At 44.5% G+C, this 22,452-nt stretch overlaps 1 protein-coding gene and 1 long non-coding RNA gene across 2 annotated transcripts in view; one reads left to right on the top strand and one right to left on the bottom strand.

The window, feature by feature from the left end:
* LOC147737962 (uncharacterized) overlaps positions 1 to 22,452 on the top strand; it is a 435,987-nt gene that overhangs the window by 344,233 nt on the left and 69,302 nt on the right. The gene's annotated exons all lie outside the window — the stretch shown is intronic.
* The window catches only part of LOC147737965 (uncharacterized), a 64,934-nt gene that overhangs the window by 19,588 nt on the left and 22,894 nt on the right, over positions 1 to 22,452 (bottom strand). The window contains exon 2 of the long non-coding RNA XR_015305518.1: positions 354 to 535. This is a non-coding gene — a long non-coding RNA (uncharacterized LOC147737965). The remainder of the gene's footprint in view (positions 1 to 353; positions 536 to 22,452) is intronic.

The raw sequence follows: 22,452 nt of genomic DNA on the forward strand, positions 1-22,452 counted from the left end.
TCTTCATTACTTATTAACTGATACTTGACTTAAATTACTTCTTTTGAGATACTTACATCAATACTTTGGATTATATGTTTTTACTTGTTCTTATGCTTTCAACATCGTTTAACATCGTTAAGGAAGAAAAGACATTTAAATGCGATTATCTTCCTGCCTATAATTTACTCGTGGCAGTGCAGCGTCATTTTAATGCTTTTCTAAGTGACCTGCTGAAACTCGTATTTCAATGTATGACAGTGTTCAGTTACACGACCTGCGTGTTTAAATCCAACCGTGCAGAACAGTTCTAATCACTTTGGCACCCCATCGTGTACATTGGGAGTTTGTTGCATCTTTTGAGTTTCACTCACGCTTGTTAAGCGGCACTGCAGAATTCCAACACCGACGAACGTCCATGGCAACCGAGTTTTGGCAATGATTTCAGCACGTTGATCTCCGTCGAGACGTTACACAAGTCAGCTCGTTGATCTTCGTCAGGACATAGCACGCTTACGACTGATGTCATCAGCGGCCATTTTTATCACCGGGGCAACTGTTCTTAAACAAAACACGAACAAATACGGTGATTTACATCTAAAGACTACACAACATTAAATGCTTCGTTTTTCTTGTTTTCTACAGTTTAACACTACGCAGCAATTTATTCTTCATTTCCTGGTAAACTTCAAATAAACACTACGCAACAATTTATTCCTCAAAGTTAGCCAGCGTCTCTTCCTGGTGTTCTACGAAGAAATACTACACGGTGATTACTCTTCATTTCAACGCAAAGGACAACTAATGTGGTGTTTCTTTACAATGTGGTATTTACATTTTTTTTTTAAATTATAGGGTATTTTGAAATGATATTAATATGTTAAGAGTCATAGTATAAGAATTATCATTCTATTATCACACAATATATAGTTACACATTATAGGATGGTGGCGTTATGGAGACGCATATGGTCTACCCCGGAACTTGCCATGTTTGCCCAGGAGATACAGGATGTAAGAGCGCAACAGGGGGCAGGGGAAATACCATGGTTTAAGACAATTAAGAATACTCTCATTGGAATGGGCCTTCCTTTGCTTTGGTCCGAGCCGGGTTCTCACATCTTTCCCTCAAAGAAAGATTTTAAACTTCTCTTTTGGTCCAGGGTAAAAGAAGAACACGTTGCGCTTTCGGAGAAACCTAACCTGACAGGCCTGTTTTTGATTCATAAAGTAGTTCCACACACAGAGACCTATTGGGATGTAATCCTTAAAAGCTTAGACAGGAAAATTTACCATCAGTTTCGTATAGGTACATTGCCATTAAGGGATTTTACTAGTGGTTGGCAGAAGTCGGAGTCCACTTCATGTCCCTGTTGTACTGAAAGCATAGAATCTATAGGTCATTTTCTATTTGTATGCACTGCTTACCACGAGCCACGCCATAAGTGGCTGAAGCCAATATGTAATAGATTAAACACCCGGGTGAGCAGAGAAGCATTGACCATCCTGAGATTCAACACATCCGAATGGTTATCCATAGGTCTGGCAAAATTCCTTGGGTGGGCCTGGTTAATCAGATCTAGGCATGTTCGTAGCACTACGAGCTAAAAAAATCTAATTAGTCTGTTAGCCTATTATATTTGGGCAGTATTAATGAATTGTCTTTTTCATATACAAATGTTTTAACATTTTTATAGACGTCTTCCTATGTATATTTAATTGAGCTTTTTTAAACAAATTTTTTCTTGTCTGTATAAAATTTTCATGATTCTGTTATATGGTTTGTATTATTATGTATGTCTTTTATGAAGAAAATTCGAAATAAAGACGTTAAAAACTGAAACTGTTACACATTTAAAACTTAGTTGATGCATATATACTGTATTTAATTCTGCTAGTTACATTTTCTGAATACAACGTGTAACTATGCAATTTGACACCCAGCAAAGTTTTTGCAGTCCAAGGGTGATCCTCCCATGCCTTGGGCGAGATGGAAGGAAGAATTTATCACAAACATGAAGGCTAAAGATGGCGAACGCATGAGGGCAGAAAGAAAGAAAAGTATTTTTTTGCATTGTTTAGGTTCGGAGGGGCAAGTTATTTTTAGATCATTGCCTCAAATTACTTCCCAGAGCTATGGAAGCGGTGATAATTTGAATGTGTATAATGAGGCTTTATTAAGAACAGAAAAAAGATTTAAGCCTGTTACAAGTATTGCTTTAAACAGATTCAAGTTCTATACTAGAGAGCAAAAATATGATGAAAGTTTCGATGACTTCCTCACAGGATTGAGATCTTTATCTTTGCATTGTAATTTTGGATTGTTAACGGATGAAATGATAAGAGATCAAATCATAGTACATGTTAAAAATAAAAAAATACAGGAAAGATTATGGGTTTTAGGAAATCCTAGTTTGGCTGAGGCAAATTCAGAAGCAAAGGCATTAGAACAGTCGGAAAAATGGATGGAGGTTGTCAAAGACAATGCAAATAAAAAATGGCAGAGGAGGAGGTTTGTTATATTAAACCAAAAAATGAGAACCAAATGCAACGACAACCCACACGTTTCCAACACAACTATCGAGGAAGTTCGAACACTAATATGTACAGGAATGTTCAAGGGTCAACACGGAACAATGCGGTTTGTTTTAAATGTGGCAATAAGTCTCATTTAGCATCATTTCCGGGTTGTCCTGCAATCAACAAGGAATGTAGGAACTGTGGTAGAGTAGGGCACTTCACAAGTGTATGTAGGGACATTAGACGTAATGTTACACCCTCCAGAGGTGCAGTGTCATGTGTTGCGAATAATGAAGTAAACAGGCCTAATCTTGTACATGAAACAGACAAAGTAGATAGATGTTTTGTTGTTTCTATTATTGATGGAGTTCCTGATTATATTAGGAAATCACCTAATAGCGATTTTAGAGTTTGTGGAGTGAACATAGTGTTAATGGTAGATTCAGGGTCCCAGTGGACAATTATCACGCATCAATATTTTGTAGAGCAGTTGAACAAACAATTGTGTTTAGAGAATTTAGTACCATCTGACTTTTTGGCTGAAAGTTTTGAAGGCAATCAGATTGAAGTTGAGGGTTACTTTGGAGTGAGAATCTGTTTTAAGCATAGGAGTACTGATATTAAACTGTACATTGCAAGCAAATGGGTTAATGTCCTGGGATGGCGTGATCAATATAAACTAGGAATTATATTGAATCCAAGAGCAAAAGAACCAGTCACTTTATAGTTCAAGTTCAAGTTCAGGAATTTGTATAGCGCACTACTCACCCAGAGGGTCTCAAGGCGCTTGAGGGAGGGTGGGTGCATTACTTATCGAATAGACAGGTTTTAAGCTGCTTTCTGAAGGAGAGGTGGTTCTGTGTAAGGCGGAGGTGAGTGGGGAGAGGATTCTAGGTTTTCGCCGCTAAGTAGGAGAAGGATCTTCCTCCCGCGGTGGATCTATGGATGCGCGGAATTGCGGCGAGGGCTTGATTGGATGATCGTAGTTGGCGGGTGGGTGTGTAGAAGGACAGTCTTGTGTTGAGGCATTCGGGTCCTAGGTCGTAGAGGGCCTTGTGTGCGTGGGTGAGGAGACGGAACGTTATTCTCTTGTTGACGGGGAGCCAGTGGAGGTCTTTCAGGTGGCTGGAAATGTGAGCTTGACGGGGGATGTCCAATATGAGTCTGGCTGAGGCGTTTTGGATGCGTTGGAGTTTTTTTTGTAGTTTGGCTGTGGTTCCGGCGTAAAAGGTATTTCCATAATCCAGTCAGCTCGTGACCAGTGAGTGGGTGACTGTCTTTCTTGTTTCGGTGGGGATCCAACAGAAGATTTTTTTGAGCATGCGCAGGATGTTGAAGCATGAAGATGAGACGGCGTTGACTTGTCTGGTCATCGAGAGGGAGGAGTCTAGGATGAAGCCCAGGTTACGGGCGTGATCTGTAGGTATGGGTGCTGTGCCCAGGGCCGGTGGCCACCATGAGTCGTCCTAGGAAGAGGGGGATGATCCTAAAATGAGGACTTCCGTTTTGTCAGAGTTTAGTTTTAAACGGCTGTTCTTCATCCATTCGGCTACTTCTTTCATTCCTTCGTGTAGATTGGTTTTTGGCGGTGTTTGGGTCTTTGGTGAGGGAGAGGATCAGCTGGGTGTCGTCTGCGTAGGAGATGATGTTGAGGTTGTGTTGTTGCTCGATGGATGCGAGGGGACTCATGTAAACGTTGAAGAGGGTGGGACTGAGAGATGATCCTTGTGGAACGCCGCAGATGACTTCAGTGGCCTCTGATTTGAATGGGGGGAGGCGTACTCTCCGAGTCCTTCGGGCGAGGAACGAGAGAGCTTTTCCTTGTATTCCGACGTTGCTGAGGCGTTGTATGAGGGTGCTATGACAGACTGTGTCGAAGGCGGCGGAGAGGTCGAGTAGGATGAGGGCAACTGTTTCTCCGTTGTCCAGTATTTATTTATTTATTTATTTTAGCGATTTCTAAAGCGCCTGGTGACCCAAGGGCATCCCCGCGCTATGTAACATGAAATCCTATTGAGAGGGAAGGCAGCCGAAGGGTGTTATTTGGGAAACAGATGGGTCTTTAGTTTTTTGCGGAAAGCAAGGAAGTTGGATTCCAGTCTGAGGGCGCGAGGGAGTGCGTTCCAGCCCTTAGCCGCCTGAACGGAGAATTGTCGACCTCCTGTGCGGGCTTTTTTGAATCTGGGAATGCGGACTAGATTCTCATTTTGAGATCGAAGTGATCTGGTTGCTGTATAAGGTGTGATCAATTTACTGAGGATCGCCGGACCAGATCCGTTGTAAAGCTTGTGTGTCGTACACATTGCTTTAAAATGCACCCTTTGGCGCACGGGGAGCCAATGCAGGGTTTTGAGGGCTGGCTTGGCGGATATTCTGGAGGGGGTGTTGGTAATCATGCGTGCTGCCGCGTTCTGTGTCCGCTGGAGTTTCGTGATGGTAGCCTCGGGGGCTCCCAGGTAGACCAGATTGCTGTAGTCCAAACGGGACAACACTAGGCCCTGGATAAGGAGCTTTCTGGACATAGGTGGGAGTAACGGCAGGATTTTACGGGTCGAGCGCATGAGCCCAAAACATGTGCCCGAGGTTTTGGTTGCCTGGGTTTTCATCGTAAGCTGTGGCTCAAGCCACACCCCGAGTGTCTTGATTTCAGATTTAGGGGGGGGAATTTCTCCGAACACATCGGGCCATAGTGTAGGAGGGATAGTTGTCCATTGCTTGCCGAGTAGCATTACCTCTGTTTTAGTCCCATTCAATTTCAGTGATGAATCATTCATCCAGTTGTGGATATCTATGAGGCAGTTAGTTAGATTTTCAGGATGGTCAATCAGCTGGGACAAGGAGACGACTAGTTGGGTGTCGTCGGCGTAACTCACCATTTTGATGTTAAATGGTGTTACCACGTCCTCAAGGGGGGCCATATAGACATTAAAAAGCGTCGGGCTTAGGGAAGAGCCCTGGGGGACGCCGCTAGTGAGTGGGAGGGTGGATGAGTGATGGCTGTCGTCCCACACTTGAAAAGTGCGTCCTGTAAGAAAGGATTCGATCCATTTGATAGCTGTCCCGGTAAGTCCTGCATTTGCCAGTCTATTCAGAAGGACACGGTGGTTGACCGTGTCAAAGGCTGCACTTAGATCCAGGAGGATCACTGCCACTGATCCTCCTGAATCCAGTAAGCCCCTTGCCTCTTCAATAACTGCAAGGAGTGCGGTGTCCGTTCCATGGCCTGGGCGGAATCCGGTTTGGGATTGTCGGAGCAGTTTATTCGATTCAAGGAACTGGGATAGTTGGATGTTTACCAGTTTCTCGGTGACTTTACTAATGCCAGGGAGTAGGGATATTGGTCTGTAATTGGACAGGTCTGATGGATCTAGCTGGGGTTTTTTTAAGAGTGCTTTGACCACAGCACTCTTCCAGCTGTCGGGGACGGTTCCGTGGGAAAACGAACAGTTGATAAGGTCCGTAATGGTAGGGACAATTACTGAGGCTACGGTCTTGAGGAACCTGATAGGGGCTGGGTCCAAAGGGGATCCACTTTTCATTTTTACTAGGGTTCGCTCAACCTCTGCGGGGGTGACAGGTCGAAAAGTCTGAAGCGATGGACGACAGATGCTTTCAGTCTGTTCGAGAGAAGTACTACTTTCCGTGAGGCTAGGGGAGCTGGGGGGTGGGAGGGATGCCAGGATGCGGGTGATTTTCTCGTTGAAGAAGTTAGCTAGCTCATTACTTCTGTCAACTTTGGGGGTGTTGGAGGGGGAGGTGATGGGGACTTTGGTCAGCTCTTTGACGATTAAAAAAGATTCTCGGGCTGAATTAGATGCTTCTTGTATTCGTGTGTCGTAGTAAGAAGCTTTGGCTGATTTAATGGCCTCTTTGTAGAGTTTGGAGTTTAGAGTAGCGTTCGGATGTTGTCTGTAGCTGCGATGAGGGCGGTTTCGGTGCTGTGATTGGCTCGGAAGCCAGACTATGAGGGCGCGAGGCACCTGTTGGATTCAAGGAAGGCGGCGAGCTGATTATTGACGGCTTTCTCAATGACTTTGGCAGGGAATGGAGGAGTGAGATGGGGCGGTAGTTCTTTAAGTTCTTTATGTGATGATACACTATATCAGATTGCCACCATTGGTAACAACGATAACTGTAATGATAAAGAGAAGAAATTGGTAAACAGTTACAAGAATGTGTTTTGTGACAAGTTAGGGAAATTAAAGGATTTCTATCATAAAATAGTTTTAAAGGAAAATGCCACACCTATCAAACAAAAAATTAGGGGAGTTCCAATTAGTGTAGGACAAGAATTGAAGGATATGTTAAAGAATTATCAGATGAGGGGATTATTGAAACTATTGAATCGGCTGAGTGGGTTTCCCCCATAGTTTTGGTCCGCAAACCGGATCAAAAATTGAGAGTATGTGTTGACCTTAGAGCTCTCAACTCTAATATTGTCATAGATTGTCACCCAATGCCAAATATTAACGAAGTTGTATCAATGTTTGAGGGAGCCCAGATATTTTCAACGTTAGATTTGTGATCAGCATACCACCAAATAGAACTTGAGGAGGAGTCAAAGAAACTCACAGCGTTAATTACGCCTTTTGGCCTATACCAATATACGAGAATGCCATTTGGCCTGGCGTCGGCGGCGTCAGTGTTCCAAAGAGTGATGTTCCAGATATTTAGAGATTTGGATGAATTTGTCAAATGCTTCCAGGATGATATTTTAATTTTCTCAAGGAACGAAACTCAGCATGTATTTCATTTAGATGAAGTTTGCAAAAGGTTAGAGAGCCATGGTCTCACATTGAGGGCACACAAATGTTATCTTTTCAAACATACAGTCGAGTATTTGGGTCACACATTGTCTGGAAATGGAATTGTTCCAAAGAAGACTAATGTAGATGAAATTGTTAAAGCCCCATAATCTATTAATAGGGATCAGTTGTTATCGTTCACGGGTATGTGTAAATATTACAGTAAGTTTGTGGAAAATTTTGCGACTAAAATGGAACCATTGCGGGTTTTATTAAGACAAAATGTGTGGTCAAATGAACAACAGGAGGCTTTTGAATGTATAAAGATGGATATAATTAATGCTCCTACATTGAAACCCATTAGAATGAAGAAAGAGTGCATAATCACGGTGGATGCCAGTTTATATGGTTTAGGGGGCATTCTGTCCCAAAGAGAAGGAAAAGAGGAGTTGTGCGTGGCTTTTGCCTCACGCACATTGAACAAGTGTGAACGGAAATATGCAGCAATTGAGAGAGAATTGCTCGCGTGTGTGTGGGCGGTGGAACATTTCAGGTTATATGTGTGGGGTTGTAGATTTATCCTTAGGACAGACCATAAACTGCTAGTTAATATATTGTCCACAGGTGGCGGTTGGCATTCTACTGCCAGGATTGCGAGGTTATCATCAAGATTGCAGGAGTACAATTTTAGCACAGAGTATGTTCCAGGAAAGAAAAATGCCACTGCCGATTTTCTATCTCGTCTGCTGTGTGAACAGGACAAGGTGGATGTGGTTAAGGAAGGAGAATTTATTGCTGATGTGATGGGTGACCATTTTCAAGAGATTACAGAGGAGAAGTGGGACAGTTGTGTCAGGATAGAGGATAGGTGGAGTACTCTTAAAAAATATAAAATGGAAGGATGGCCTAAAATTTTTTTTATTAAAGAAGAGCTCTTACCATTTGCAAGGGTGGCGGATGAATTGGAATGGGAAAATGTTTTTTTGTTTAAGTCAGGCAAATGTGTTCCACCACAAGGTATAGGATGTCATACTCAAGTTGTCTCATAAGACACATCCCGGTATATCTTCTATGAAGAGGTTGATTAGGAGTTTCTTTTGGTGGCCTGGAATGGATGCATTTATAGATAGGACAGTAAGAGAATGTAAGAGTGTGTGTCGAGTAAGAAAATGCTAAAAACTAATATTCCACCTTTAAAGGTTGTTAAGTGGCCAGACATGCAGTGGCAAAAGTTAGCCTTTAATATTTCAGGCCCATTTAAGAATTTACCAGAAAATTCACAATATGCGCTAGTGTTGATTGATTTCCACTTAAAATGGCCAGAAGTAAAATTTGTACCCAATGCCACTACCAATGCGGTGATTGTTTTTTTAAAGAGATATTTGCTCGAGAAGGTTGTCCTTCTGTGTTAGTTACGGTCAATGGGGTGCAATTGAAATCATTAGAAATTGAGAATTTCTTAAAGGAACATGGTATTACACACAAGTGTATATCATTATATGAACCACATGAGAATGGCCAGGTGGAACGGTTTAATAGGGTGTTGAAGTCATATATAACAGATGTGGTGAGAACGCGTGGTGAATGGATGAATGAGTTCAGAGAGAGATTGTGGGTGTATCAAATTACACCCCATACAACAACAGAGCGTAGTCCATTTAAACTACTCAAAGGAAGAGATCCAGCTTCAAAAATGTGTCCATGGTGGTTTAAGAAAAAGTGTTACGGTAAACTGGACATTAAAGAATGTGTACATGATACAGCTAAGAGAGTAGAAGCAAAGCAACACAAGACCGTGAGTTGGTACAGTAAAAAATGGAAGGTCAAAACTCATAATTTTGTTGTGGGTGATTGGATAAGGATTATGAGACCAGGTCTGATGATGAAAGGGTAATGTAAGTTTGGTAAACCTATACAAATCAAAAAAGTGTTTAGTAATTCTGTAATTACTCAAGATGGAAAGTTGTGGAATGTAAGAAGAATTGCTAAGTGTAATAGTGTTGTTTCTGATTCTAGTTATAGATATAAACCCAAAACAGATGTATATATACAGATATAAACCCAACACAGATGTTTTGGCAATTTAAATACCTCAAACACTAATAATGTGCAGAATAAGACATGATCTGTGCGATGTTTGCAGGAACCTGGGAAACTGAAACATGAATCAGATGGCCAGAATGGGATGTCACAGTCAATGGTCCCAGCCCAACTGGCCTCTGTGCCGAGCATGCAGAATCAAAGGCAGATATATTGGAACACGCCTTCAGTCCCGATGGTCCCAGCCCAACTGGCCTCTGTGCCGAGCATGCAGAATCAAAGGCAGATCAATTGGAGCATGCCTTCAGTCCCGATGGTCCCAGCCCAACTGGCCTCTGTGCCGAGCATGCAGAATCAAAGGCAGATATATTGGAACATGCCTTCAGTCCCAATGGTCCCAGCCCAACTGGCCTCTGTGCCGAGCATGCAGAATCAAAGGCAGATATATTGGAACACGCCTTCAGTCCCGATGGTCCCAGCCCAACTGGCCTCTGTGCCGAGCATGCAGAATCAAAGGCAGATATATTGGAGCATGCCTTCAGTCCCGATGGTCCCAGCCCAACTGGCCTCTGTGCCGAGCATGCAGAATCAAAGGCAGATATATTGGAGCATGCCTTCAGTCCCGATGGTCCCACCCCAACTGGCCTCTGTGCCGAGCATGCAGAATCAAAGGCAGATATATTGGAACACGCCTTCAGTCCCGATGGTCCCAGCCCAACTGGCCTCTGTGCCGAGCATGCAGAATCAAAGGCAGATCAATTGGAGCAAGCCTTCAGTCCCGATGGTCCCAGCCCAACTGGCCTCTGTGCCGAGCATGCAGAATCAAAGGCAGATCAATTGGAGCATGCCTTCAGTCCCGATGGTCCCAGCCCAACTGGCCTCTGTGCCGAGCATGCAGAATCAAAGGCAGATATATTGGAACATGCCTTCAGTCCCGATGGTCCCAGCCCAACTGGCCTCTGTGCCGAGCATGCAGAATCAAAGGCAGATATATTGGAGCATGCCTTCAGTCCCGATGGTCCCAGCCCAACTGGCCTCTGTGCCGAGCATGCAGAATCAAAGGCAGATATATTGGAACATGCCTTCAGCCCCGATGGTCCCACAGCCCAACTGGCCTCTGTGCCGAGCATGCAGAATCAAAGGCAGATATATTGGAGCATGCCTTCAGTCCCGATGGTCCCAGCCCAACTGGCCTCTGTGCCGAGCATGCAGAATCAAAGGCAGATATATTGGAGCATGCCTTCAGTCCCGATGGTCCCACCCCAACTGGCCTCTGTGCCGAGCATGCAGAATCAAAGGCAGATATATTGGAGCATGCCTTCAGTCCCGATGGTCCCAGCCCAACTGGCCTCTGTGCCGAGCATGCAGAATCAAAGGCAGATATATTGGAGCATGCCTTCAGTCCCGATGGTCCCAGCCCAACTGGCCTCTGTGCCGAGCATGCAGAATCAAAGGCAGATCAATTGGAACATGCCTTCAGTCCCGATGGTCCCACAGCCCAGTGCAGAATAGAACGCCAAATTCTCAACAAATTCAGGATTTCAACAAAATTCTTCAGTGATTAAAAAGGATTTTTCACAACTTGCATCTACACTTGGAGTTTCTACTGGACTGAATCAGACACAATGACGGTGCCTGAGACGGGAGAAGGATTGCATGCTTGGTGCAGTCCTAGAGGTCACCCAGAGTGGCTCTTTTGTAAAAGAAGTAAATGGGAATCTAGCATCACTTTTAATCAATAAATGTCCTACACGTTCCACAGTCAGACTGACGGGAGCTCCCAACCCACCCCTCTTGGGAAAGGAGTGCAGGTTTAATTTGATTTGATTTGATGTATTATTTTATAGAGCGCGCGAATGCCCGAGGGCATCTTGGCGCTAAGACAGAAGAAGGTTTTCTGGCCTGATCAAGCCCTCTAGCAGACTACCGTGAAAAGCCAGGTTTTCACTGCTTTTCTAAAAGAAAGCAGGGATGGACTGTTTTTTATAGAAATTGGAAGCAGGTTCCAAACTTTTGCTGTATGTAGAAGGAAACTTCTGCTTCCCCATCTGGCTCTTTTGAATCTGGGCACCAGGATCAATTTGGCTTGACTGGAAAAAAAGAAGCCTGGAGGGTTCATACTGTTTCAGACGGGTCTTTAAGAACTGAGCGCCAGACCCCTGGAGCGCCTCGTAGGCCAGACACAGTGATTTAAATTGAATCCTTTTGACGATAGGGAGCCAGTGCAGGGATTTTAATTTATGGGTAATTGGCTCGTGTTTAGGAATGTCTAGCACCAGCCTTGCAGCTGCATTCTGCAGACGCTGAAGTTTTGATAGAATTTGCAGCTTAGCTCCGGCATACAGGGCATTCCCATAGTCTATCCTAGACAGGGCAAGGGCAGTTACCATCTTTTTCCTGGCATCCTTTGGGATGAAGGGCAATAGTTTTTTAATCATTTTTAAAATGAACCAGACTGCCGAAGCCAATTTACTGGCCTGGGCGTCGAAGGAAAGAATGATATCTAAGGTCATACCCAGATTTTTGACCTTCTCTGCTGGAACCGAACAGCTGCCCAGGCTATCAGGCCACCACTCCGGGGACCAGATGTTTGGATCACCCCCTTGCACCAGAACCTCACTTTTATCCCCATTCAATTTCAGACAATTGGTGAGCATCCATTGTCTGACTTGTACCATGCAGGATCTGAATTTCTCCGCTGTCTCTTTCACATCCTTGCTAATAGACACCACAATCTGGGTGTCGTCGGCGTAATACATTGGTGTGAAGCCAGCTGCCCTAATGATTTCAGCTAATGGGGCTACATACAAATTAAAAAGGGTCGGACTTAAAGAGGACCCCTGGGGCACTCCGCAAGGGGAACTGCAAGTTTTTGAACTAGCTTCCCCCAGCTCGACTGAAAAATTTCTGTTGCACAGATACGAGGCTAGCAGAGCTCGTGCCGAGCTGTTAACTCTAGCCTCGGTTATTTCTAATAAACAACTAATGAGCTGTAGGCAAATGTTCCCGTACAAATTGGGTCAATTATGAATGGCCAGAAACTTAAACTGTGATTAAGATCCAGTTATTATGTTAGGGAATAACCTTGTAAAATGACTTGTGGCTTTTAGGGGAAAAGTCACAATTAATTATTCATTTTGTAGGTGTGGTTTACTTAACTACATTTTGTTGTGCCATGTTTTCATGAACATTCATTGGTTGCTGTCATTTTTATTTCATCATGAACCATGTCAATAATATGTTCTCTCTGTCTTAAAACTTATAAAATGTACTGTTTTGGGATATTTCCTGCAATTTTTTATTTTACAGTTTTCCTATAGTCAAACTACATGTCAGTCCTCTTACTGATTTTGTACTTAAGAACTTTTCCTTGATTTTTACTTAAGCAAATTCTATGGCAGTTTGCTATTTGATATTATAGAAACAGTTTTTCTTATTTCGTAGCACACATTTGTTGTTGTGGTCTGTCTATTGACTTTACAGATAGAGTTATTTCTGATTCTGGCTTTTGATATACTTTAGCAGTTACCTTTATGTGATTCTCCTGCAAATATTATGATAATTATTTCTCTGACTGAGTAACCATGTTTATGCTTTCAGTAATTATTTGAAACCTTTAATATAGCTTTGAAGCTTGTTGTAGCTCCAAAGGCAATGGCCTTTATCAAGGGAGCGATCCTTTAATGGGCAGTATTGCCTGCTACGGCTAACTATAAGGTCATTACACTGTTTGCCCCATGAGGGCAGAATGTGTTTATTAATAAAACAACGGTGTCCCAGAGACCGAGGGGGTTGAAACACCTCCGGTACTCCGAACTGCTGTAAGTGGTAATGTTGAACAGTTAACAGCTGCATGCAGGACCATGGCGGTTAATTGTTGAAAATTCACAACAATAGCTGTGAAAGGAGGCTGAAGTCAGCCCCTGGTTCTCCCTGGGCTCGGCTAAACTGCTTTTCATCATTCAGATGAGCCGGAGAGATGCAAGAGATGAGCAGAACCCCACCTCCTTCCTAGATGCCAGTGACACTGCGAGGAGGAAGGGGGGGAGGCTCTTGTGTGCCCTGCTGCAGGCTCTATCCTCTGCCTTCTCCTGCCCAATCCATATATTTTGGAGAGGCAGGGGAAAGAGAAAGGCAGAGGCTGTGTTTTAGGACATTGTGATGTTGAGAGCAGCGGGCCTATATCCGTTTTTAGAGGCTGCTGCTGCTCCGTTGACTTCAATGGAGGTCTCAACATTTCAATATTCCTAGCTTTGTCTTGCGAAGGATTTATTCCAAATTATAGTCCTTGGGTCGCCGTCCTGTAGGGCTCACAAGACACTGACCCTCCGCATCACACCTTTAAATAATTTATAAATTCAAAGCGCCAACACATTGATGCCTTGTTGCTCCCATTGGTCAGCATTCAGTGAGCCACTACTCGCACATAAACGTTGCGATGAATTAGCAAATTATTTTGCTACTAAAGTGGCCAAAATCTACTCCTTGTTTCAGCAGGTTGACCCGGTACCACTCCTCCCTCCCCCTCTTGGGATGACTAGGCTTGAGGAGTTTAATCCGCTCGACTGCTCGACACTGCAGTTACTGCAGGGAAATCTTAAGTCCGGGTCCCCCGCCAATGCTGCTCCCCGTACCATTCTTAAGAGGGTATCAGAGACGGTGGCGCCAGTCATTCAGGAGGTAATTAATTCTTCCATGGCATCGGGTCTTGTTCCACCTCCTTGGAAGCAGGCGAGTGGAAGGCTATTTTAAAAAAAAACGAATCTAGACCCGGAGGACTGGACAAATTATCGCCCCATTTCCTTGCTGCAGGGCATTAGTAAGCTGGTGGAAAAACATGTGAACGCTATACTTTCCACCTTCCTGGAAAACCACAAATCCTTACACCCCACCCAGACGGGCTTTAGGCGCAAACAGGGCACAGAGACCGCCCTCATTGCAGTGGTCGAAGAAGCCAGGAAAATTGTGGATGCTGGAAGCTGTGCAGCCATCATCCTATTAGACCTAAGCGCAGCCTTCGACACTGTCAATCATACAGTCATGATTCAAACGTTAAGTGACATAGGGGTATCTGGTGTGGCCCTGAAATTGCTTCATTCCTTTCTCACGGACAGAACTTTTGCTATCTTTGAGGAGGAGGTAATTTCAACCCAGATGCCCCTGCACTGCGGCGTCCCCCAGGGATCCTCCCTTAGTCCCACCATGTTTAACATCTACATGAGGCCGTTGGCTGAGGTGGTTTTGCCCAGGGGGGTGCAACTGGTCACTTATGCCGATGACACCCAGTTAGTAATTTCACTCTGGTCAGGGCTCTGCTTGTAATAATCTCTCTGCATGCCTAAGTGAAGTACTCGATTGGATAGACGAGTCCTTCCTGAAGCTTATGGTACAAAAACCGAGGTCATGATGTTGGGGCACAATGCACCCACTACTGTGGATGCTTGGTGGCCTAGCAGCTTTGGCCAGCCCCCTTCCCACAAGAAACAAATTAAGAGTTTAGGTGTCTGGCTAGACCCAACTCTTAGTTTCCTGGTTCAATCTCGTAAGGTGGCAGCCACCTGTTACGCCCTAATAAGATTAATAAGAAAGATGCTCCCGTTTGAAGCCAGGCGCCTCCTGGTGCAGGCCCTGATCCTATTGCGGCTGGATTACGCGAATGCAGTTTATCTGGGTGCCCCTCAGGGAACGATAAAAATCCTGCAGACAGTCCAAAACTGTGCGGCTCGTCTGCTGTTGGACATCCCTAGGAGGAGCTTGACTAAGCCAGCATTACGTCAACTGCACTGGTTGCCAGTGCAACAAAGGATTTGGTTCAAGGCTATGACTATTGTGCATAAGTCGATGATAGATTCCGCACCTGCCTTGATACAACCTATGTTCAAACTCCATCAAACTCCACGGACTTTAAGGTCCAGCAATAAGAAATTTCTGAATGTCCCTAGGATCAAAAGGACCCGTATGGGTGGCAGACGTTTTTCCCTACAGGCTGCGAAATTTTGGAACCAGCGTCCCGATGCCATCCGATTGGAAGTTAACCATCTGAGGTTCAGGAAACTTTTAAAGACCTTTTTGTTTTCCTGAACCGTTGAGTAATGACTAGGTTGTCTAATGCGCTGGGATGCCTCCGGGTAGTCATGCGCTATATAAGTGCGTATTCATTAATTCATTCATTCATGCATTCATTCATTCATTTATTCATTTATTCATTCGAACTCTGCATCAGCTTGAGCTTGAATTGCAGTTGCTCAGAGAACATGGTTTGGAAAAATCTAAGAGTCTGGTTGAATTATTTATGAATGGTGGACAGAATTATGTACAAGGACTTTAACATGCCTTTTGTGAACCAGATTGTTTCGATTTGCAAGTTTCATGGTCTGGAAATGGAAATATGGGGGTTATGAAGACGTGGACTGGGTTGTTAGGGTTTGTTCTCTGACACTGTGGGTGCACTCCATATTCACAGAGACATTTCCCAGCAAAGGATCGTGGTTCTTGAACCAAAAAAAGTATTTATTCATAACCAGAGTTGCTTGGCAATGGCGTCCAGAGAACAAGAGATTCTTTTGTTTTGGAAGTTCAGGACGGTTATTTGGAAGATGGGATGAAATGTAATCGTCTAAAGCAAAACTATTTCTTTACTTCCTTTCAAGATATTCTGGTGATGACCAGGCAGTGCAGCGTGGCTGCCACCCTCGGAGGAACAAAATATAATATAACTGTCAGGTAAGGATTCCTATACCTCTAAGTTTCCTTTTCCGCTGTTTCTTCTTTCTCTTTTCCCTTTCTTGATCTCAGTTTTTTTTGTCTCTTCAACTTCAACATTTGACTCCCTCTGTGCACTATTCTTGTTGTTATCAAACTTCTGATAATCACCTGATGGAGCAACATTCCTCCTGGAACATGTTGGGAGTGTAGTGCAGGTCCTGTTCCTTTTTAGGTCTCGCTGAGCTAACGCACATGCGTTGCTCTGTGAGAGTTTAGTAAGGGTTTTCAAAAGTGCTCCCAAAGGCTGCAGCCGGATGAGATACAGTGCATATGCGCCGGGCGCGTGCACCATTTGTCAGCCTGCAGCCATTGAGAGCACTTTCGCGGCCGCTTTGTTGTTCTCAGTGAGCCGCGTGGCACTGAGAACATCAAAGTGGCCGCGACAGTGCTCATCATTTGCCACCCCCTCCCTTATACCACTTCCTGCTTGTGCTGTTCTCGTCTCTGTCCTCGTATGCTGTTCCTTCACAACCCTTTTTCGACGATCCCTCCCTTCCGAGTGAACTGACCGTTTCTTTCACCCTCGCCAGCCCCTTTTCTCGCTCGTTTCTGTGCTTCTCCCTCCTTCCTCACCAGCATATTTCCTCTTGTGGCCTGCCGCCCCTCTGCCCTCCTTCCTCGTATTCTGTTACCCGTCCTTCCCTCATCCATTGTTACTCTGCCCGCTTTCTTATGATGCCCTGGTACGCCTCTTAGGATTTCGATCAGCGCTGGGCTTTTTTCAACAGCCGAGTTCGTATCTCTTAAGACCCATCTTCTACGGCACTTTCTTTCTGCACCCCAAGCTGTCATGTTCTTATCTAGGTCCCTAATCTAAATTGCCCGATTCATGTCCGATAACGGATTCAATCATTCAAACCCCTATGTGGACATTAGAATCAAGCCCATATTAGAGTAAGAGTCGACGCACTCCTTACATGGCGTTTCCTCTTCCACCAAGCCCCTAGAAAGTACAAAACTGGCTCTGAGACAAAATCAGCCCACTGTAAGTCCCGGGGGATTTTACCCATGTCTTCAGTATTGATTTGTACCCGACCCATGGAGGGATAGACGCACTTCGTGCATATAGTGACGTTAATATGTCCACCCTTGACATTAATATGTCTACCTTGATGTTAACCTGTCTACATTGACGTTAACATGTCTACATTGACGATAACTTGTCCACCTCTTGACATCAAGCCAGGCACCTGTACAGTATAAATATGCCCAGGTTTTTTCCAGTAAAACACACGGTGGTATTCATGGAGCAGATCGACCGTCTTCACGCCCGATGTCCTACTGAAGCTGAAGGAAGGCGACCCTCCTGTCCGACGCACTGGGAAAGACGCTGTCTTTTCTCCAGCCGAGAAATCCAGCTCCGGTGTTTCCCGACTGCTCTCGCGGGAAGCCGGGAGATCGAGTTCCGAGTGAGATACAAGTCCTCTCGCATTCTAGATAAGGTATGGAGCTGGTTAGACGCTGAGAGAATTCTTGGTTTTATAAATTTTTAGCAAAACGATTTAACTTAAAGTACTTCTCACTTACTTCAACCCAGTACTAGACTTAGGTTAGGTACACCGGGGTAGGCGTAACTTAGAAGCACCAGTTGAGGAAGTTTCGTATTTTATTACAGTATATATTTTAAACCGTCTTAGATGCATCTTATGGCTTAGAAACTATATTATGCTTTTACAATATTATTTTATCCTACTCTTTGTACTGTACGCACTTTACTTTATGACAAGTATTGCGATCGTAGCAATTCACTTCTCATGTACGAGAAAACAGACTGTTTAATAAATACCATCTTTTATTGAAAACGCCCGTCTCTCTTTCTCTAATATTCTGGTGAAACTAAGCATGCACGAACTTACTGAGTGAAACATCCCCTCTATTGTTTTCCACGACTCTGGAGATTCCCTCCCAACTCACGGAGATGCAAAGTTGTCATGTTGTATGGTTGTCAGAAACTAATCCCTTCTAGTCTAAGTAGGAGGCGTAAAACCCTCTTGCACATTCGAGAAAGTTTCTAGTGACCTCTGAGCTAGCTGGTAAACACTTAAGTCTAATATAGTCAGCAGAGACCTAGGTGACCTCAGTTCCAGGTCTACACTGGTGTCTATATTATTCCAATGCGCAGATGCCTATTGGGAATATAGGAACTACACTACAAAGCTACCCACGTAGTGTTATTTAGCGCTCCCTCCTCTGCCCACTAGTCTGTGGGCTACCAGCATTCCACCGCCCTCCGTAGGCGGGGCTGTCTCTGTGCCCGACTCTCTCTACGGCTGCCAGTTTCTCTGGTATTTTGTGGCCACAGGGCGTGTGCGCCGCTACCCAGTGAGCTGTCTCTGTGCTTGGCAGTCTGTCCCTCAAACCCCTCTTAACTCTGCCTCTTCGTGGTCGCGGGATTGTTTACCCTCTCCAACCGTCCTGTCTCCGTCTCTAACTATCTCTAAAAGCCCCGCCTCCCCCTCCGCTTTCATGCTACCCACAGTTGGGACATTATTCATGTCCAGGACGCTCGGCTGAAATATCCCCCCTCGTGACATCAGCGTGTTCTGTTCTTCAACCCGCCCCCTCCCGAAACACACACAGTCCCTTTCACACTCCTCCCACACCAATCCCCTCCCGTGGTATTGAAATAGATAAAGAAGCCCCACCTCTAAAGCCTCCTGTAAAAAGAAATGACATTTGCTATGCGTGACTGCGTTGTTACCCAGCTCTTATTCCAAATTATATGACGTTGAGTGGAATCGTGTGGCATTGTGTAGTATGGATTGGACTTGCATTACTTTAGGCGGGCAAGGGTCCATTGGACTGCCTGAATTAGTGGTAAGCACCTCTTGCCGAATTTTCCTGCTGTAGGAGGGATGAAATGGAACAGTGTGAATTGGGCTGATTGTTCCGCTAGATTTGTTAGGTGTGAGAGAGCCTGGGCTGCGTTATCTGGGTGGTGACTTTTAAAGGAATCATAAACTTAGGATACCTTGTTGACAAAGAGTTCACCCAATGTGTTACGACATTGCTTCCGAACTATTGTTTCCAATTTTTGATAGTTTTTTTTACAGTGGCAAAGAGAGCTTTACTAGAATTTTTTGACTCATTGATTTTTTGCACAAAGTATTTGCTTTTTTCCGTCATTGTTAATTTTTTATAGCTGGCTAGGACTGCTTTATATTCCTGTTTGAGCTTGGTGTCGTAATTGGTTCTCCACATTTTCTCTGCCCTTCTGCACGTCTGTTTCTGTGCCTTCAGTGCTTCTGAGAACCATGGATGTGAGGGGGTTTTCCCTTTGAAAGTCACTCTCCTTTGTGGGAAGTGACCTGAACTGGGGCATCCAACCACCCATTAAATTGCTTACAGGCTGTATTGCTGTCCGCATCAAGAACTGGGTAGGATGAGCGGAGTGTGTCAAGAAGAGCCTGAGGGTTGACTTTTGACCAGTCGGGATATGTAGTGTTCCTAAGAATTTCAGCGGGCCTCCCTGTGTCTTCTTTAATTTCTAATAAGAAGAAGACCAGCTTGTGGTCTGACCATGGAACCGGGAGAGTGCCAATTTTGTTTAGGCTCTGACATGAGGTGAAAATACCATCTAAGGTATGGCCAGCACAATGAGTGTCGGGGTATACCTTTTGGTTCAAGGCAAAGTTTGCCAATGCATCCTTGAATGAAGCTACCTTGGGATCAGAAGTTTTCTCCAAGTGTAGGTTAAAGTCTCCTAGAATTGTGTAGTCAGGGCCTATCACACTAGATTCTAAGAACGGACTTAGTAGCTCAATTAGAGGCGTTTTGGCACAGGGTGGTCTCTAAATTAATAGGCCATTGAACGTGTAATTGTTTGTGATCTTAATCTGAAAGATCAGGGTTTCACATTCCGGGTTACTCCCTTTTTCTGAACTCTTGATCCTAAGCCCCTCTTTTGCTATGATTGCTAAACCTCCCCCGCGTTTCATTTTCCTGTCGGCTCTATAAATGGAGAAGCCCTCGGGGATAGCCAAGGTCAGATCGGCATCCGAGGCTTCATCTGCCCAGGTTTCCGTAACAAATAGTAGGTCAATATTTTGGCTTTCAATCAGTTCCGCTGTGTGGATGTTGTGTTTAACCAAGAACCTGACATTGATTAAGCTAGCCTAGATAGTGTTGTTTCTATGATTTGGTATCTTGGACTGGTTTTGGGGCAGGTTTGGGTCCCCGGTAGATGCGAATGCAAAAGCGCGCAAGCAGGATGGACAGTTTTTACCTTCCTTCTGTAACTCGATAATGGGACATGTAGCTCTGGGTCTTAGCGATAGGTGCTCCTGGCTGGAGTAACTCAGCTGCCCTCTGTCAGGAAGATTTTGGGCAGGGAGTGTGGCCCTGGGCCCGGACGGGCGCAGACGGGCTTGCCTTAGGCGCGCCCGCTGAGATCGTCCGCTGCGCTGTCAAGAGTGTGATGTCATTTTATGCTGTCCGGGGGTGGGATCGTCCGGCCAAATGCACCGTCACCCAGCACCTTCCCTAAGATGGCGGCAAAACTAGCAACTAGCATAATGATGGATTCAACCCAGATCTCTTGGCTGGGGGTGAATGTTTTGATTTGTTCTGCATTCCGTCCATCAATTGTGTGTCTTTTGCTCTATTATCATTGCAGCACATAAATTCTATACCAGAATTCCGATGGTTCAATTAATAGTGAAACTGCTAATGATATGTTATTTTAATTTGATATCGTACACAAGTTACCCCTAAGCAGAAACTACTTTAAGGAGAAATTTAGGATTGGTACGTAGAATCCCTCTGTCTTTGTGAAGTTGAAAGAAAGGCTCTTGTATAGGTAATGCCTGAAGTTCATCAACTCTCCTTAGTGAGGTTATCGTTATGGGGAAAGCAACTTTCCATGATAGGAATTGTAACGGACATTTGTGCATTGGTTCAAAAGGCGGGCCCATTAGTCTTGTAAGGTCTATGTTTAAGTTCCACTCTGGAGCAGGGTGAATACTTGGCGGTATAACCCTTTTTAATCCTTCCATGAAGGCTTTAATCACTGGTACTCTGAAGAGAGTTAGGTGTTGTCTATTTTGCAAGTGTGCAGCTACGACTCCCAGGTGTAAACAAATGGATGTGTAAGTGAATCCACATTGCTGTAAATGCAACAGTTAACAAATGATGTTCAGCACAAACGCATCAAGATGATTGATATTGTTGTTGTTACAATAGGCAACAAAACGTTTCCATTTGCCTCATAACATGCTCTAGTAGTAGGCTTTCTAGCTTCCTTGAGAATATTCATACAGTCTGGTTGTAGTTGTAAATAACCAAACTCTATGACTTCAGGAGCCAAATCGCTAGGTTGAGGTCTCTGGGAATTGGATGTCTGATTTCTCAATGGCTCTGAGTGAGGAGACAAGGTGTGAGATGTAGCTTTTGATGTGGAACCACTGAGAGTTCTAAGGATGAGAGTACCAAGGTTGACAAGAACATGTGGGGCTATTAAGATCAATGTGAGGGACATTTGTCTGAGTGTCCGAACCAGTAATGGAATTAGCAGGAGAGGCGGAAAAGGGTAAGAAAATATCCCTGACCAAATCATCCATAGGGCATTTGCTTTGGATGCTGGGTGTGGGAACCTGGATGCAGTTTGGGCCTTTTGCGTTGTTCACTGGAAACCTCAGTTTTGAAAGTAGGGGAGAAGAACTTGGGGATGAAGTTTGTGAGAAGTTAGCCTTGTTGTGTTCTATCTAGGACCCCGATCAATATTGCGACCTCATGCCCCTATACGGCTATAATCAATACATATCCCTATAATGGCATAAACAATCAGAGCCATATTTCAGTAACTCGTCTCTGCAGCTCATGACAGTCCATGACATAGCAGAAGCCACTTCCTTAGATTCCTAGATAACACACCGAGTTCTTTCGACATCTCAAACCCCCAGCAACCTGGGAAAGCCCAGCTTGCTTTGTTTTGATTAGTAATAGAACTCCTGCGAGCACTGTAAGAACGACCAGTTCTTAATGACATCTTTATTGATGTCTTATGTCCAAAAACGTACGTCAAACTCAGCACCTTTCAGGTATAAATATACCAATGCTGCCTTAAGCAAACACACAGTGGTGGTGAATACTGGAGCAGAACAGCTGTCCCTTGCAGAGCCCAGCAGATGCGAGAAGCCCACGGACGCTGCCCCTCCTCCTCCTTGACGCGCTGAGAAAGATGCTGTCTTTTTTCCTGCCGAGAAAATCCAGCTCTGGCGTTTCCAGTCTACCCTTGCGGGTAACTGGGATATCGGGTCCTGAGCGGAGATACCAGACCTCCTGCATTCTATTCCAGAGGTACGGTCTGACTAAACCCTTAGAGAGAATTCTTGAAACAAACTCTTGGCAAAACCAACTTAACTTAAACTGCTACTTACTTACTCCCTCCCATGTATTAGGCTTAG

Source organism: Lissotriton vulgaris, chromosome 1_1 (assembly GCF_964263255.1).
Source record: "Lissotriton vulgaris chromosome 1_1, aLisVul1.2, whole genome shotgun sequence".
Classification (NCBI taxonomy): domain Eukaryota; kingdom Metazoa; phylum Chordata; class Amphibia; order Caudata; family Salamandridae; genus Lissotriton; species Lissotriton vulgaris.